Here is a 17,560-nt window from a genome sequence, read left to right as displayed (position 1 = left end):
CACTGTGCTCCAGAGGAAGGTGGCTGCGGTGGTCAGAATCTGCTGCCGACGCGGAGACGCAAGAGGCGCGGGTTCCATTCGTGCGCGGGGAAGATGCCCTGGAGGAGGAACAGGAAATGGCAACCCGCTCCAGGATTCTTGCCTGGAAAATTCCATGGACAGAGGAGCTTGGCGGGCCTACAGTCCACGGGGTCGCCAAGAGTCGGGCGCGACTGAAACACGACCACCCAACCCCGGGAAAGTATCCCCCCGGCTGGACGACGTAGATGTTGAGGGAGAAGAAGAAGAAGACCTAGAGGAAGAGTTAGGAAATGACTTCATAAGTCCTTTCGACTCAAAATGTGAAAGATATCTTTTTTAAATCGATAAATATGACGATATAAAAACGGAACCTTTAAACAATGCAATCATCATCACTTTAAGCAAAGCCCAACCGAAAAGCCGGCAGGAAAGGGAAGAGGGTCGAAGACCACCGACAGGGAGGTTACTAATAAGCTCACAGAGAGAGAAAATGTAAAGGCTTCTCTGAAACAGGATGGGACGCTCAACTTTATTTACCCACGAGAGAAAACCGCATATCCGAGCTAGGCCGAGGTACCGTTTTCACCTGAGAGATCCACCCCTCGCGCTTTCCCCACCCTCCACCGAAAAAGCATTCCCAAGGCTGATGCCACGCGGGGTTGTTGGCGAGGCTGGGGGACGAGGCGCTGCCGGAGAACGCTTGCCCTGCTCTTCCAGTCACCGTCCCTGATCTCCCGAGCTTCAGGGCTCCGTTGCGGCGAGGGTGGCCGGGACCGCCACGGCCCCGCACCGCCGTGAGGGCACAAGGGCACCCGAGCGGCCTCCGCAGAGCGCTGTGCCCCGGGGCCGGGCGCCCTTCGCAGACCCTTCAGTCCGTGCACCCCGACTGGAGCAAATTCCGCGGGAGCGCATCACGCACTGAGAAGCGGAGCTGCCAAGTGATCGCGACGGGCACTGTTCGATTCCAACGACCGTCCCCCAGGACATCCCTTGTCAGGACGCATCCCCCAACCCCCACCCCCACCCCCACCCCGCCGCCCCAGGGGACCCGAACTGTGGGGCAGAAGACGGGCGGGAGAACACGGACGCGAGCAGAGCGGCCGGGAGCAAGGAGGGGCGAGGGGGTGTGGTGCTGGCCGTTAGAGCCGCGGTAACCGTGACGGGTGTCGGGCACTAGCTCAGCGTGTAGGAGGCAATGGTTGCGAGTGCAGCGCGAGCCGGGGAATGAGCGACAAAAGCGAGTTCTTGATTTCTGGGGCTCGGTCCGTGAGAGCTGCTTCCGTGTCAGCGCTTCCCCCGCGGTCTCCGGCAGCCGCCCCTGGGTCGGGAGGCGGGCTCCGGGCGCGAGGAGGCGGTCCGGAGGGTGGAGTCCGCCCGCGGTAGCCCCGCCCCCTCGGGCGGCAGAAGGCGGAGCATGCAGATGAGAAATGGCTGTTCGGCGCGGGAATGGCGGAGCAATTAAGGACCTAGAACTTGTCCTTTCAAAGGTAGAGGACAAAAAGGCCTGCACAGGAGTCCGCTGACAGCACTGTCAACGACGCAAAAGGAATCAGACAGGGAGTGTGGTTCAGGGCGCTCACCGTGGGTTGAATGGGGATGGAGCGAGGGCGGCTGCGGCCAGGCTGAGGCAACCGGTATCGCTTCTCGGCCTTTTGGCTAAGATCAAGTGTAGTATCTGTTCTTATCAGTTTAATATCTGATACGTCCTCTATCCGAGGACAATATATTAAATGGATTTTTGGAGCAGGGAGTTGGAAATAGGAGCTTGCTCCGTCCACTCCACGCATCGACCTGGGTATTGCAGTACTTCCAGGAACGGTGCACCCCCCTCGGGGGCAAATCAATCTTGGTACGAAAAGAGCAGACAGTCTGTCGTAAGGCTTGAGAGCCTATAGGAACAGTGAGACGAGGAAGTGCAGCTTGCTGGCCTTTGTTGTGCTTCGCTTGTGTAAAATTTTTATGGCCTTTGCGCTTGGGCGGTTTTTTCTTTACTCCTTGTGTTGTGGAGTGTTTCCCCGCTTTGGTTTGTTAGTCTTTAGAGGCGAGCGTTCTGTGCCCGGTGGGTTTTCAGAGGGTTTGTCGTTTTTTCGCCTTCTCCTCGTTGTTTATTGCTGCATGAGAGCCGGGAGACTCTGGCTGGGAGGCTTCCGGGAGTAAACGCGGCCTTACACAGATAAGCGTTCGCAGCAAAGTGTTTCTACCCCCAGCGGTCCCGTAAAGAGTCTGCTCTCTTTTACAGGTATATGCATTTGCACTTTTGGCCCGAGACTATATAAGTAAGACCCCGAAGTGTGGCCGCAGCAGCTTTCCTTTTTGAAGGAGCCTGTGTTCAGTAAACTTGTTCTTACTACAGGCATTTTTGAAGGAGCCCGCAGTTCAGTGGACACTCCATCGACACGCTTGGAGGAGGAGGGGGAAGGGACGTTCGGTTCAGCTGAGGCCCTTAGCCGCAGACCCTCCAGCGAGGGCTCAGGGGCACAAAAGTGGCTCTTAAGTGCAGCACATGCATCTGGAAGCAACTCAAAGGATTTACAGGTAATGCCCGAAAGCAAGCAGTAGTTGGTATACATTTAGTGAGGGAGAGAGCATTTCCTTCTCCCACTGCTGAGATGGCGGAAAGCTAGTCGAATTCCTCAGTATGAAAGGAATACGCGGAAGGTATTAACTAGCCAGTGAGGGTCCTGGGGAAAATGAAAGGGAGCACCACCAAATACTGACCTGGAACAAGGGATTCCAAGAGGGAGGTTTTAAATGCTCGTGTGATTACGTGAAGTGCTCGTGTTCCCTGAGAGAATTATTGTAGCAGGAAGTAAGAGCCATTCCATTTTCAAGGCCAACCGATCTTGACCTTATACAGTGACTCCTTCAAAACCTCTGGCACTAAAAATACCACCTCGTGTGCTTTCGCTAAGTGAAAGACAGCTAGATTTTCTGGGTTTAGAAAGACTCCAACCCCTCAAAATGAAGAAATCGGTGCAGCTGACAGACTAAAAAGAGCGCGCTGGCTGTTCACCAAAATGGAACAGCCGGTCAGAACGGACTCCATGTATGACAGACATTTCAAATAGAGATACAACATGGAAGGAACTTCAGGTGACTTAACAGAACAGAGAACGTGCTGAAGGAGAAAGGGCCATGTATTCAATCACTGTAGCATTCTGGCTGATTAATAATAGCTCTGGTTTCTCCGCTGGAAGTAACCTCAACGCTCAAAAAATAGATCTCAACAGCTGAAAATGCAAAGACTGGTGTGACCTTCTTTGTTTCTGTCTTTGCAATGTATGCCGTTTCGCAGTCCACGCCCTGAAAATGTATTTCTCCAAGAAAAGAGGGGGGAAGGGCTTGTATGTGCAGAACTAAAGGTATATTCTGTCAAAAACAAGAGGCGGGGGGTTGGGCTGATCCTGAAGCAGGAGAAAAACAAGAAGCGCATCCGCTCGCTCTAAAGTTTCTCTCCACTTGTACCAGTCGAAACCGATTTCAAAAATACAAGCTAGAGTCGGTCTTGATGTCTAGCGAGCCCTCCGTCCCCGGTAGCCTGCGCCGCGCCAGCGCCGGCCTAGAGCCAGAACCGGAGCTATACAAGATGGCCGGCCAGGCAACCTGGGGGCATCGGTCCCCTCCAACAAATGGTGACATGCGGAGCCGGGGCTGTGGTCACCTTCCTCTTCATGACAACCCCCCCCCCCCCCGACCCCTTCCCGTGGTGAAGATACTATGCTTGCAGTCTCAGCGCCCCTTGGTGCGCAGTGACTTGATGCCTCCCCCTCCAGACTCCGAAGCATCTCCGACGCCGAAGTGCCCTCCTCTCGCCCATCCACAGGGAAATAGTGCCTCCTGGACAGTAGTGGGGTCCTGGAGCCCCTCTGCGGGCGGGCGAAGGCGCTTGAGTCCGTGTGCGACTCCTTGCGACCGTAGCCCGCCAGGCTCCTCGGTCCATGGGATTCTCCAGGCAAAAAGAATACTGGAGTGGGTTGCCATGCCCTCCTCCCGGGGATGGATGGATCTATCTTCCCGACCCAGGGATTGAGCCCCGCCTCTCCTGGGTCTCCTGCACTGCAGGTGGACTCTTTACCGCCGAGCCACCAGGGAAACCCCAAAGCCCCTCTGCGCCACCTGCTTTCCGGACCCCACTCGCTCCACTGTCCACCGAAGATGGCCTTGTGAAGATGGTGCGGCACGAGGGCACCGGGACCCTGTGGCATGGCCTCCCAGCCATCTTTGTTGATGACTGTCGGCCACTGCCACCTACTTCACCCGCCTACGACCTTACTCAAGGCCTTCCTGTGTGGTGGAGCCCCGACCTCTTCCTCCGCGCACCCATGGTGGCTGGTCCGCGGGCCTGCCTGGGCACCGTGACTGCTAATCAATCCCCCTGGAGCTGGGCACGGACAAAGCCGAAGGCTCGGCACCCGTCGCGCTGGGAGCTGAGCACGTGCATCCGGCTGGTGCTCGCTCGGGCTGGGCTGGGCAGGTCCGGTCCCAGTGTCCCTTCGGGATGTGCCCTTCTCGGCTCTGTCTGTACTGGTTCAACTAGAGCTGGCCGACGTGGCTCAGGTCTAAGGACCGGACAGACCTTCGCTCCCTGGGCTTCGGCTTTTGTGTCTGGCGCCATCTCCTGGGCTGTGGCGGCCATCCTCCTTTCTTTTCAACGTGACGCAGAGAGGTGAAGCGGTGAATGACGCCCCCCGCACGCGACTGTCCACTTGGCTTCCCGGACCCCAGTCGGTCCGAGGATCAAGCATCAAGCCCACTTCACCCGGCGGCATTTATGAGCACTTGCTTGAGTCTCGCACAAAAAGCTTCCTCCAGAAACACTCAACCGGGAACAGCCTGTGAGATGTCGAAAGAAAGCAGGGAAGAGGAAGAGAAAAAAAAAAAAGAGAGAAAAAAAGGCAAGAGGCCTTTTTCCCTGGCTGTCCCGTGGCTCAGGATGCCCCGAGCCACCTACGGGCCAGCGGTCCGAGCCCTGGTTTGGGAGCACCCAACCTCTTAGCGGGCTGGGCCGCCCACATGGGTGCGCTGTAACGGCCCGGCGGCCAAAAGTAGCAAAACCTGCACCGTAAACGGGACCATGACACACACGCCCCCCGCAACCGCGAGTGCCACTGAGACAAAAAAATATATCTTTAACAGCAGCATGCGCCGGCAGGAACCCAAGCCTGACCTCCCAGCTCGTCTCCCAGACAGTCTGTCTTTGTGATGACACAGATTGTTCCCCGTAGGGGGTTGCACCGTTCCTGGAAGTACTGCAATACCAGGTCGATGCGTGGAGTGGACGGAGCAAGCTCCTATTCCAACTCCCTGCTCCAAAATCCATTTAATATATTGTCCTCGGATAGAGGACGTATCAGATATTAAACTGATAAGAACAGATACTACACTTGATCTTAGCCAAAAGGCCGAGAAGCGATACCTTCGCCTCGGGCTTGGCCGCTACCGTCCTCCCCTCACCTCCATTTAGCTCACGGTGAGCAAAGTCGGCCTCAAACGAAGGCCCGCCCTCTCCCCTAGACTGCACGGTGTCCTAGTGCCACAACTTCTAAGACGTCCATCGTTCGTCGGGTCGTTTCATTTGTTGGGCGCCTTTAGGCTTTCTGGTCTCCCACGGCACCCCCCCCCCCACCCGCCCCCCAGCAGACAGCCAAGCAATTTGCATGCCCCCGCCCACACACGCGCCTTCTTCCTGCTGCGCGTGTGCGCCGTCTCGCGGTGGAACCGAAACAAGCGCGTGGCCCAAAGCTCCCGGAAACGCCCAGACGAGAAAGAGGCAAACCGTTCCAACCGGGTTTTTCTTTCCAGCATTTCTTTTTCTTCTTAAAAATTTTTTCCCGAGCACATAGCTACGTACCCACCCACCACTCATCATCTTACTGTTATTTATTGTGTACACATACACGGATGAGTCGGCTATGTAGAAGTTCTCTTTCAACTTTCTAGATTTTTTTTTTTTTTTTTTGTGATGAAAACAGTCCCACAGCATTTATTGTCATCTGGTGATAACATAAGGGTGAGCAGAACAATATGAATACATGTTTTAGAACTACATCTCTAACAAAGGACACCTAAAAAAAACCAACGGTATTGCCAAACAATTTCTCACTTCATCTGTCACTTCTAGTTTGGAGACACTTTGGAGCAGAGTAATGTTATCTCCTTTTAGCATGATCCGACCAGTTGTTTTTCTTGACTTTGTTTTAGAATGAATCTCTTCTGCGTCATCTAATACGAGGTTCATACACTCATCAAAACCAATGATAGAGCCCTCTGTCCGCATATTCACTTGTTCATAAAGCCACACCCGAATCCGTGATCTATTTTGCAAGTATCTGAAGATGAGATTGATGGGCTGCACCATCACCTTCTGCACCTTCTGGCCCTGGCCCCGGTACGCCATGCTGGACGCTCACAAGCACCACAGTGCTCCACACTCAACTTTCTAGATTTTAATTCGTCTTGATTTACTATGGCTTTCTTTCCAAGGTCTCTTTTCTTTTTCTTTTTGGCTACCCTGGCTCTTCTACGGGTCATGTGGGAACTCAGTTCCTCGAGCAGCGATAGAACCCGCGGCCTAGCTTACATTGGGAGCGCAGGGTCTTCACCACTGTACTGCCAGAGAAGTCCCTGCAGTCACTCTTTCTATTTCCCTCAGACTCTCTCGGTATTTTTATGTGGCTTTGCTGGACAGGGAGCCAAGATATCCGCGACACAATTTGGCTGCTCTTCCGTCAGCTGCTCGCCAGAAGGCTTCCACGTAGGCCTCCTCGGCTTGATGGGACGCTCCAGGAGAGAGAGTGGGAGGATTTCTCCCAGTCCAGATCGCTGCGGACTCCTTGCCATAAGGCCGTGCCCCATCGCAGCTGACCTGCCTTCTTGGCCGCTCAACTGCAAGCCTGCAGTGGAGAACAGGGGACACACCGACCGAGCAGAGCAGCTGCTGAGGCCTCTTCTGCCTTGAGGATACCCTCTCTTCTCCTGTCCACCCCAGCCCAACAAACTTCCTGGGGCGGAGGGGGGCGGGGCGGGTTGGGGGAGCGTGGAAACCGCTGAGTACTGGAGGATCAGAAAGAGGGTGTAGGCAAGTGGAGACACACCTGCCAGCAGCTGTGGTGAGCCTCCCGGAGTGCACGTGGAGCCCTTTTACCCTGAAAGTAAGGGAACTTCCTCCCAGTTTTGGGATTCTCCCTGCCATGTACAATTAGACAAAGCTAACTTTCTCAAAATTCTGACCCTGCGAGAACCAAACTATGCCTAGGAAAAAGCTTGATGTAGAACGCAGTGTTTAAGTCATCCGTTTCTGTGCTCTAGCGCCCTCCAGCAGCAACTACGGAGCCTTTGTGCTGCAACTACTGGAGCCAGTGGGGTCAGAGCCTGTGCACCAGGAAAGGTAGTCCCCACCTGGCAGCAGCTAGAGAAAGCCTGTGAGCAGAAAAGAGGACCCAGTGCAACCAAAAGTAAATACATTGATAATAATAATTATTGGAAAAATATTTTAATTGGATTAAATACTTTGGATTGGACTAATTACTTAGTTGGAGTAAAGATTTACTGAGCATGGCCCTACCCACCAGAACAAGACCCAGTTCCCCCCACAGTCAGTCTCTCCCCTCAGGAAGCTTCCATAAGCCTCTTCTCCTTATCCGTCAGAGGGCAGACAGAAGGAAAACTACAATCACAGAAAACTATGCAGACTGAGCACGTGGACCACAGCCTTGTCTAACTCAGTGAAACTGAGGGAGGAAAGGAACAGGCCGAGCTGACTCCATTTTGAGAAAGAAGGAAACTCCATCTTGCACTTTCAGTGAGCTTTGGACTATGTGCCTGTTAGCCATGGGGATAACATACCTACGGCCGAACTGGCCTCCTGGACTGATAAACACCAGATTCCATACCAAGATCTCCCGTCGCCAAAAAGAATGCAATAACCCCCCGTGCAGTGTCACCTTTGTCATCTTCATGGCACCCGTTGGTGTAGGCTACAATGTATAACCAGCTGACTCTTCTGATTATGAATCATGGCTATAACCTGACTGTGTCTCCCTTGAACACTTTCCAGGCTGGGTTTAAGGAATTTGGGGATGTGGGCTTGAGCAGTACACTTAAGGTATGTAAGGTTTTCACAAAAGTCGGTCGGGGTCCTTGGCTAAGAGGAGACTCTTCCTTGGGCCCGCCGGTGTAATAAAGTGCACTCCGCCATCTGCATTGTCCTTCTGAGTGAGTTTGTTTCCCGGAACAGATGGCTACAACAGAACTATGAGCCATGCGGTGTAGGGCCATGGGGTCATGGTGGAGAGTTCTGACAAAACGTGGTCCCCTGGAGAAAGGAATGGCAAACCACTTCAGTATTTTTGCCTTGAGAACCCAATGAACACTATGAAAGGGCAAAAAAAAAATATATATAACTCAGAAAGATGAACTCCCCAGGTCCGTAGGTGCCCAATATGCTACTGGAGAAGAGTGGAGAAATAACTCCAGAAAGAATGAAGAGGCGGAGCCAAAGTGAAAACAATGCCCAGTTGTGGATGTGACTGGTGATGGAAGTAAAGTCCAACTCTGTGAAGAGCAATATCCAGAAACCTGGAATGTTAGGTCCATGAATCAATGTAAATTAGAAGTGGTCAAATAGGAGATGGCAAGAGTGAACATAGATATTTTAGGAATCAGTGAACTAAAATGGACTGGAATGGGCGAATTTAATTCAGATGACCATTATATCTACTACTGTGGGCAAGAATCCCCTCATAGTCAACAAAAGAGTCAGAAATGCAGTACTGAGAGAGTCATTTCCTAGGCAGGTTGATAAGGAGTCTAGGGGTCCCCAAGGAGAGAGGGGTCTGGAATTCTCAAGGAGGAAGAAAGGACAAACTTTTTTTCTTTCTCCACATTCCTTAGGATTATATAACAATAATGTATCCTGCCTGAGGACAGTCTCTGGATTAAGGACAGTCTTTGGATTCAACCTTCTGTTATCTTAAAATGTTAATTATGGGAGTAGACCTGGTCTTTACAAGGCTGTATCTTGCCTGAAGACAGTGTTATCTTAAAATGTAAATTACGGGAGTAGGTCTGATGAGGTCTTTACAATCTCCAGACATTCTTTGGATTATATAACCTCATTGTTAACACTAGCAAGTGGGTACTCTTTCTACCCCCTTCTGATGCCTATGTCAGAAGCTTTCTCTATCTCCTTTATACTTTAATAAAACTTTATTACACAAAAGCTCCTAGCGATCAAGCCTCGTCTCTGGCCCCGGATTGAATTCTTCTCCTCCGGGGGCCAAGAATCCCGGTATATTCGTGTGATTCAACAACAACCTTTCAGTTACTTGGGTGCAATCTCAAAAATGACAGAATGATCTCTGTTCGTTTCCAAGGCAAAACATTCAATATCACAGTAATCCAAGTCTGTCTATGCCCCAACCGGTAATGCTGAAGAAGCTGACAGTTCCATGAAGACCTACAAGACCTTCTAGAACTTCGCGTTCCGGGAAACAAACTCACTCAGAAGGACAATGCAGATGGCGGAGTGCACTTTATTACACCGGCGGGCCCAAGGAAGAGTCTCCTCTTAGCCAAGGACCCCGACCGACTTTTGTGAAAACCTTACATACCTTAAGTGTACTGCTCAAGCCCACATCCCCAAATTCCTTAAACCCAGCCTGGAAAGTGTTCAAGGGAGACACAGTCAGGTTATAGCCATGATTCATAATCAGAAGAGTCAGCTGGTTATACATTGTAGCCTACACCAACGGGTGCCATGAAGATGACAAAGGTGACACTGCACGGGGGGTTATTGCATTCTTTTTGGCGACGGGAGATCTTGGTATGGAATCTGGTGTTTATCAGTCCAGGAGGCCAGTTCGGCCGTAGGTATGTTATCCCCATGGCTAACAGGCACATAGTCCAAAGCTCACTGAAAGTGCAAGATGGAGTTTCCTTCTTTCTCAAAATGGAGTCAGCTCGGCCTGTTCCTTTCCTCCCTCAGTTTCACTGAGTTAGACAAGGCTGTGGTCCACGTGCTCAGTCTGCATAGTTTTCTGTGATTGTAGTTTTCCTTCTGTCTGCCCTCTGACGGATAAGGAGAAGAGGCTTATGGAAGCTTCCTGAGGGGAGAGACTGACTGTGGGGGGAACTGGGTCTTGTTCTGGTGGGTAGGGCCATGCTCAGTAAATCTTTACTCCAACTAAGTAATTAGTCCAATCCAAAGTATTTAATCCAATTAAAATATTTTTCCAATAATTATTATTATCAATGTATTTACTTTTGGTTGCACTGGGTCCTCTTTTCTGCTCACAGGCTTTCTCTAGCTGCTGCCAGGTGGGGACTACCTTTCCTGGTGCACAGGCTCTGACCCCACTGGCTCCAGTAGTTGCAGCACAAAGGCTCCGTAGTTGCTGCTGGAGGGCGCTAGAGCACAGAAACGGATGACTTAAACACTGCGTTCTACATCAAGCTTTTTCCTAGCATAGTTTGGTTCTCGCAGGGTCAGAATTTTGAGAAAGTTAGCTTTGTCTAATTGTACATGGCAGGGAGAATCCCAAAACTGGGAGGAAGTTCCCTTACTTTCAGGGTAAAAGGGCTCCACGTGCACTCCGGGAGGCTCACCACAGCTGCTGGCAGGTGTGTCTCCACTTGCCTACACCCTCTTTCTGATCCTCCAGTACTCAGCGGTTTCCACGCTCCCCCAACCCGCCCCGCCCCCCTCCGCCCCAGGAAGTTTGTTGGGCTGGGGTGGACAGGAGAAGAGAGGGTATCCTCAAGGCAGAAGAGGCCTCAGCAGCTGCTCTGCTCGGTCGGTGTGTCCCCTGTTCTCCACTGCAGGCTTGCAGTTGAGCGGCCAAGAAGGCAGGTCAGCTGCGATGGGGCACGGCCTTATGGCAAGGAGTCCGCAGCGATCTGGACTGGGAGAAATCCTCCCACTCTCTCTCCTGGAGCGTCCCATCAAGCCGAGGAGGCCTACGTGGAAGCCTTCTGGCGAGCAGCTGACGGAAGAGCAGCCAAATTGTGTCGCGGATATCTTGGCTCCCTGTCCAGCAAAGCCACATAAAAATACCGAGAGAGTCTGAGGGAAATAGAAAAGAGTGACTGCAGGGACTTCTCTGGCAGTACAGTGGTGAAGACCCTGCGCTCCCAATGTAAGCTAGGCCGCGGGTTCTATCGCTGCTCGAGGAACTGAGTTCCCACATGACCCGTAGAAGAGCCAGGGTAGCCAAAAAGAAAAGAAAAGAGACCTTGGAAAGAAAGCCATAGTAATCAAGACGAATAAAATCTAGAAAGTTGAGTGTGGAGCACTGTGGTGCTTGTGAGCGTCCAGCATGGCGTACCGGGGCCAGGGCCAGAAGGTGCAGAAGGTGATGGTGCAGCCCATCAATCTCATCTTCAGATACTTGCAAAATAGATCACGGATTCGGGTGTGGCTTTATGAACAAGTGAATATGCGGACAGAGGGCTCTATCATTGGTTTTGATGAGTGTATGAACCTCGTATTAGATGACGCAGAAGAGATTCATTCTAAAACAAAGTCAAGAAAACAACTGGGTCGGATCATGCTAAAGGAGATAACATTACTCTGCTCCAAAGTGTCTCCAACTAGAAGTGACAGATGAAGTGAGAAATTGTTTGGCAATACCGTTGGTTTTTTTAGGTGTCCTTTGTTAGAGATGTAGTTCTAAAACATGTATTCATATTGTTCTGCTCACCCTTATGTTATCACCAGATGACAATAAATGCTGTGGGACTGTTTTCATCACAAAAAAAAAAAAAAAAAATCTAGAAAGTTGAAAGAGAACTTCTACATAGCCGACTCATCCGTGTATGTGTACACAATAAATAACAGTAAGATGATGAGTGGTGGGTGGGTACGTAGCTATGTGCTCGGGAAAAAATTTTTAAGAAGAAAAAGAAATGCTGGAAAGAAAAACCCGGTTGGAACGGTTTGCCTCTTTCTCGGTCTGGGCGTTTCCGGGAGCTTTGGGCCACGCGCTTGTTTCGGTTCCACCGCGAGACGGCGCACACGCGCAGCAGGAAGAAGGCGCGTGTGTGGGCGGGGCATGCAAATTGCTTGGCTGTCTGCTGGGGGCGGGTGGGGGGGGGGTGCCGTGGGAGACCAGAAAGCCTAAAGGCGCCCAACAAATGAAACGACCCGACGAACGATGGACGTCTTAGAAGTTGTGGCACTAGGACACCGTGCAGTCTAGGGGAGAGGGCGGGCCTTCGTTTGAGGCCGACTTTGCTCACCGTGAGCTAAATGGAGGTGAGGGGAGGACGGTAGCGGCCAAGCCCGAGGCGAAGGTATCGCTTCTCGGCCTTTGGCTAAGATCAAGTGTAGTATCTGTTCTTATCAGTTTAATATCTGATACGTCCCTCTATCCGAGGACAATATATTAAATGGATTTTTGGAGCAGGGAGTTGGAATAGGAGCTTGCTCCGTCCACTCCACGCATCGACCTGGTAATTGCAGTACTTCCAGGAACGGTGCACCCCCTACGGGGAACAATCTGTGTCATCACAAAGACAGACTGTCTGGGAGACGAGCTGGGAGGTCAGGCTTGGGTTCCTGCCGGCGCATGCTGCTGTTAAAGATATATTTTTTTGTCTCAGTGGCACTCGCGGTTGCGGGGGCGTGTGTGTCATGGTCCCGTTTACGGGTGCAGGTTTGCTACTTTTGGCCGCCGGGCCGTTACAGCGCACCCATGTGGGCGGCCCAGCCCGCTAAGAGGTTGGGTGCTCCCAAACCAGGGCTCGGACCGCTGGCCCGTAGGTGGCTCGGGGCATCCTGAGCCACGGGACAGCCAGGGAAAAAGGCCTCTTGCCTTTTTTTCTCTCTTTTTTTTTTTCTCTTCTCTTCCCTGCTTTCTTTCGACATCTCACAGGCTGTTCCCGGTTGAGTGTTTCTGGAGGAAGCTTTTTGTGCGAGACTCAAGCAAGTGCTCATAAATGCCGCCGGGTGAAGTGGGCTTGATGCTTGATCCTCGGACCGACTGGGGTCCGGGAAGCCAAGTGGACAGTCGCGTGCGGGGGGCGTCATTCACCGCTTCACCTCTCTGCGTCACGTTGAAAAGAAAGGAGGATGGCCGCCACAGCCCAGGAGATGGCGCCAGACACAAAAGCCGAAGCCCAGGGAGCGAAGGTCTGTCCGGTCCTTAGACCTGAGCCACGTCGGCCAGCTCTAGTTTGAACCAGTACAGACAGAGCCGAGAAGGGCACATCCCGAAGGGACACTGGGACCGGACCTGCCCAGCCCAGCCCGAGCGAGCACCAGCCGGATGCACGTGCTCAGCTCCCAGCGCGACGGGTGCCGAGCCTTCGGCTTTGTCCGTGCCCAGCTCCAGGGGGATTGATTAGCAGTCACGGTGCCCAGGCAGGCCCGCGGACCAGCCACCATGGGTGCGCGGAGGAAGAGGTCGGGGCTCCACCACACAGGAAGGCCTTGAGTAAGGTCGTAGGCGGTGAAGTAGGTGGCAGTGGCCGACAGTCATCAACAAAGATGGCTGGGAGGCCATGCCACAGGGTCCCGGTGCCCTCGTGCCGCACCATCTTCACAAGGCCATCTTCGGTGACAGTGGAGCGAGTGGGGTCCGGAAAGCAGGTGGCGCAGAGGGGCTTTGGGGTTTCCCTGGTGGCTCGGCGGTAAAGAGTCCACCTGCAGTGCAGGAGACCCAGGAGAGGCGGGCTCAATCCCTGGGTCGGGAAGATAGATCCATCCATCCCCGGGAGGAGGGCATGGCAACCCACTCCAGTATTCTTTTTGCCTGGAGAATCCCATGGACCGAGGAGCCTGGCGGGCTACGGTCGCAAGGAGTCGCACACGGACTCAAGCGCCTTCGCCCGCCCGCAGAGGGGCTCCAGGACCCCACTACTGTCCAGGAGGCACTTATTTCCCTGTGGATGGGCGAGAGGAGGGCACTTCGGCGTCGGGAGATGCTTCGGAGTCTGGAGGGGGAGGCATCAAGTCACTGCGCACCAAGGGGCGCTGAGACTGGCAAGCATAGTATCTTCACCACGGGAAGGGGTTCGGGGGGGGGGGGGGGTTGTCATGAAGAGGAAGGTGACCACAGCCCCGGCTCCGATGTCACCATTTGTTGGAGGGGACCGATGCCCCCAGGTTGCCTGGCCGGCCATCTTGTATAGCTCCGGTTCTGGCTCTAGGCCGGCGCTGGCGCGGCGCAGGCTACCGGGGACGGAGGGCTCGCTAGACATCAAGACCGACTCTAGCTTGTATTTTTGAAATCGGTTTTCGACGGTACAAGTGGAGAGAAAACTTTAGAGCGAGCGGATGCGCTTCTTGTTTTTCTTCCTGCTTCAGGATCAGCCCAACCCCCCCGCCTCTTGTTTTTGACAGAATATACCTTTAGTTCTGCACATACAAGCCCTTCCCCCCTCTTTTCTGGGAGAAATACATTTTCAGGGCGTGGACTGCAAACGGCATACATTGCAAGACAGAAAACAAAGAAGGTCACACAGTCTTTGCATTTTCAGCTGTTGAGATACTATTTTGAGCGTTGAGGTTACTTCCAGCGGAGAAACCAGAGCTATTATTTAATAAGCCAGAATGCTACAGTATTGAATACATGGCCATTTCTCCTTCAGCACGTTCTCTGTTCTGTTAAGTCACCTGAAGTTCCGTCCATGTTGTATCTCTATTTGAATGTCTGCTCATACATGGAGTCCGTTCTGACCGGCTGTTCCATTTGGTGAACAGCCAGCGCGCTCTTTTTAGTCTGTCAGCTGCACCGATTTCTTCATTTGAGGGGTTGGAGTCTTTCTAACCCAGAAAAATTCTAGCTGTCTTTCACTTAGCGAAAGCACACGAGGTGGTATTTTATGTGCCAGAGGTTTTGAAGGGAGTTCACTGTATAAGGTCAAGATCGGTTGGCCTTGAAAATGGAATGTCTTACTTCCTGCTACAATAATTCTCTCAGGAACACGAGCACTTCACGTAATCACACGAGCATTTAAAACCTCCCTCTTGGAATCCTTGTTCCAGGTCAGTATTTGGTGGTGCTCCCTTTCATTTTCCCCAGGACCCTCACTGGCTAGTTAATACCTTCCGCGTATTCCTTTTCATACTGAGGAATTCGACTAGCTTCCGCCATCTCAGCAGTGGGAGAAGGAAATGCTCTCTCCCTCACTAAATGTATACCAACTACTGCTTGCTTTCGGGCATTACCTGTAAATCCTTTGAGTTGCTTCCAGATGCATGTGCTGCACTTAAGAGCCACTTTTGTTGCCCCTGAGCCCTCGCTGGAGGGTCTGCGGCTAAGGGCCTCAGCTGAACCGAACGTCCCTTCCCCCTCCTCCTCCAAGCGTGTCGATGGAGTGTCACTGAACTGCGGGCTCCTTCAAAAATGCCTGTAGTAAGAACAAGTTACTGAACACAGGCTCCTTCAAAAAGGAAAGCTGCTGCGGCCACACTTCGGGGTCTTACTTATATAGTCTCGGGCCAAAAGTGCAAATGCATATACCTGTAAAAGAGAGCAGACTCTTTACGGGACCGCTGGTGGTAGAAACACTTTGCTGCGAACGCTTATCTGTGTAAGGCCGCGTTTACTCCCGGAAGCCTCCCAGCCAAGAGTCTCCCGGCTCTCATGCAGCAATAAAACAACGAGGAGAAGGCGAAAAAAAACGACATACCCTCTGAAAACCCACCGGGCACAGAACGCTCGCCTCTAAAGACTAACAAACCAAAGCGGGAAAACACTCCACAACACAAGGAGTAAAGAAAAAAACCGCCCAAGCGCAAAGGCCATAAAAATTTACACAAGCGAAGCACAACAAAGGCCAGCAAGCTGCACTTCCTCGTCTCACTGTTCCTATAGGCTCTCAAGCCTTACGACAGACTGTCTGCTCTTTTCGTACCAAGATTGATTTGCCCCCGAGGGGGGTGCACCGTCCTGGAAGTACTGCAATACCAGGTCGATGCGTGGAGTGGACGGAGCAAGCTCCTATTCCAACTCCCTGCTCCAAAATCCATTTAATATATTGTCCTCGGATAGAGGACGTATCAGATATTAAACTGATAAGAACAGATACTACACTTGATCTTAGCCAAAAGGCCGAGAAAGCGATACCGGTTGCCTCAGCCTGGCCGCAGCCGCCCTCGCTCCATCCCCATTCAACCCACGGTGAGCGCCCTGAACCACACTCCCTGTCTGATTCCTTTTGCGTCGTTGACAGTGCTGTCAGCGGACTCCTGTGCAGGCCTTTTTTGTCCTCTACCTTTGAAAGGACAAGTTCTAGGTCCTTAATTGCTCCGCCATTCCCGCGCCGAACAGCCATTTCTTCATCTGCATGCTCCGCCTTCTGCCGCCCGAGGGGGCGGGGCTACCGCGGGCGGACTCCACCCTCCGGACCGCCTCCTCGCGCCCGGAGCCCGCCTCCCGACCCAGGGGCGGCTGCCGGAGACCGCGGGGGAAGCGCTGACACGGAAGCAGCTCTCACGGACCGAGCCCCAGAAATCAAGAACTCGCTTTTGTCGCTCATTCCCCGGCTCGCGCTGCACTCGCAACCATTGCCTCCTACACGCTGAGCTAGTGCCCGACACCCGTCACGGTTACCGCGGCTCTAACGGCCAGCACCACACCCCCTCGCCCCTCCTTGCTCCCGGCCGCTCTGCTCGCGTCCGTGTTCTCCCGCCCGTCTTCTGCCCCACAGTTCGGGTCCCCTGGGGCGGCGGGGTGGGGGTGGGGGTGGGGGTTGGGGGATGCGTCCTGACAAGGGATGTCCTGGGGGACGGTCGTTGGAATCGAACAGTGCCCGTCGCGATCACTTGGCAGCTCCGCTTCTCAGTGCGTGATGCGCTCCCGCGGAATTTGCTCCAGTCGGGGTGCACGGACTGAAGGGTCTGCGAAGGGCGCCCGGCCCCGGGGCACAGCGCTCTGCGGAGGCCGCTCGGGTGCCCCTTGTGCCCTCACGGCGGTGCGGGGCCGTGGCGGTCCCGGCCACCCTCGCCGCAACGGAGCCCTGAAGCTCGGGAGATCAGGGACGGTGACTGGAAGAGCAGGGCAAGCGTTCTCCGGCAGCGCCTCGTCCCCCAGCCTCGCAACAACCCCGCGTGGCATCAGCCTTGGGAATGCTTTTTCGGTGGAGGGTGGGGAAAGCGCGAGGGGTGGATCTCTCAGGTGAAAACGGTACCTCGGCCTAGCTCGGATATGCGGTTTTCTCTCGTGGGTAAATAAAGTTGAGCGTCCCATCCTGTTTCAGAGAAGCCTTTAACATTTTCTCTCTGTGAGCTTATTAGTAACCTCCCTGTCGGTGGTCTTCGACCCTCTTCCCTATTCCTGCCGGCTTTTCGGTTGGGCTTTGCTTAAAGTGATGATGATTGCATTGTTTAAAGGTTCCGTTTTATATCGTCATATTTATCGATTTAAAAAAGATATCTTTCACATTTTGAGTCGAAAGGACTTATGAAGTCATTTCCTAACTCTTCCTCTAGGTCTTCTTCTTCTTCTCCCTCAACATCTACGTCGTCCAGCCGGGGGATACTTTCCCGGGGTTGGGTGGTCGTGTTCAGTCGCGCCCGACTCTTGGCGACCCCGTG

At 53.1% G+C, this 17,560-nt stretch overlaps 4 non-coding genes and 3 pseudogenes across 4 annotated transcripts; 3 read left to right on the top strand and 4 right to left on the bottom strand.

Moving 5' to 3' along the window:
- The first annotated feature begins 1,657 nt into the window (after positions 1–1,657).
- Positions 1,658–1,850, top strand: LOC113889238. The gene has a single exon (XR_003510186.1). It is a non-coding gene; the product is annotated as a U2 spliceosomal RNA (small nuclear RNA).
- Positions 1,851–5,245: 3,395 nt separating this feature from the next.
- On the bottom strand, positions 5,246–5,435 carry LOC113889237. Its single transcript, XR_003510185.1, has one exon. It is a non-coding gene; the product is annotated as a U2 spliceosomal RNA (small nuclear RNA).
- A 551-nt stretch (positions 5,436–5,986) lies between these two features.
- Positions 5,987–6,476, bottom strand: LOC113889230 (annotated as a pseudogene).
- Positions 6,477–11,305: 4,829 nt separating this feature from the next.
- On the top strand, positions 11,306–11,765 carry LOC113889229 (annotated as a pseudogene).
- A 549-nt stretch (positions 11,766–12,314) lies between these two features.
- On the top strand, positions 12,315–12,506 carry LOC113889233. Its single transcript, XR_003510181.1, has one exon. It is a non-coding gene; the product is annotated as a U2 spliceosomal RNA (small nuclear RNA).
- A 2,049-nt stretch (positions 12,507–14,555) lies between these two features.
- On the bottom strand, positions 14,556–15,234 carry LOC113889231 (annotated as a pseudogene).
- A 665-nt stretch (positions 15,235–15,899) lies between these two features.
- On the bottom strand, positions 15,900–16,089 carry LOC113889239. Its single transcript, XR_003510187.1, has one exon. It is a non-coding gene; the product is annotated as a U2 spliceosomal RNA (small nuclear RNA).
- Between the last annotated feature and the right edge of the window lie 1,471 nt (positions 16,090–17,560).

The sequence above is a fragment of the Bos indicus x Bos taurus genome, unplaced genomic scaffold, assembly GCF_003369695.1.
Source record: "Bos indicus x Bos taurus breed Angus x Brahman F1 hybrid unplaced genomic scaffold, Bos_hybrid_MaternalHap_v2.0 tig00011632_arrow_arrow_obj, whole genome shotgun sequence".
Taxonomy (NCBI): Eukaryota; Metazoa; Chordata; class Mammalia; order Artiodactyla; family Bovidae; genus Bos; species Bos indicus x Bos taurus.
Note: the sequence above shows the minus strand (reverse complement) of the source record. Positions and strands in the feature narration are given on the sequence as shown.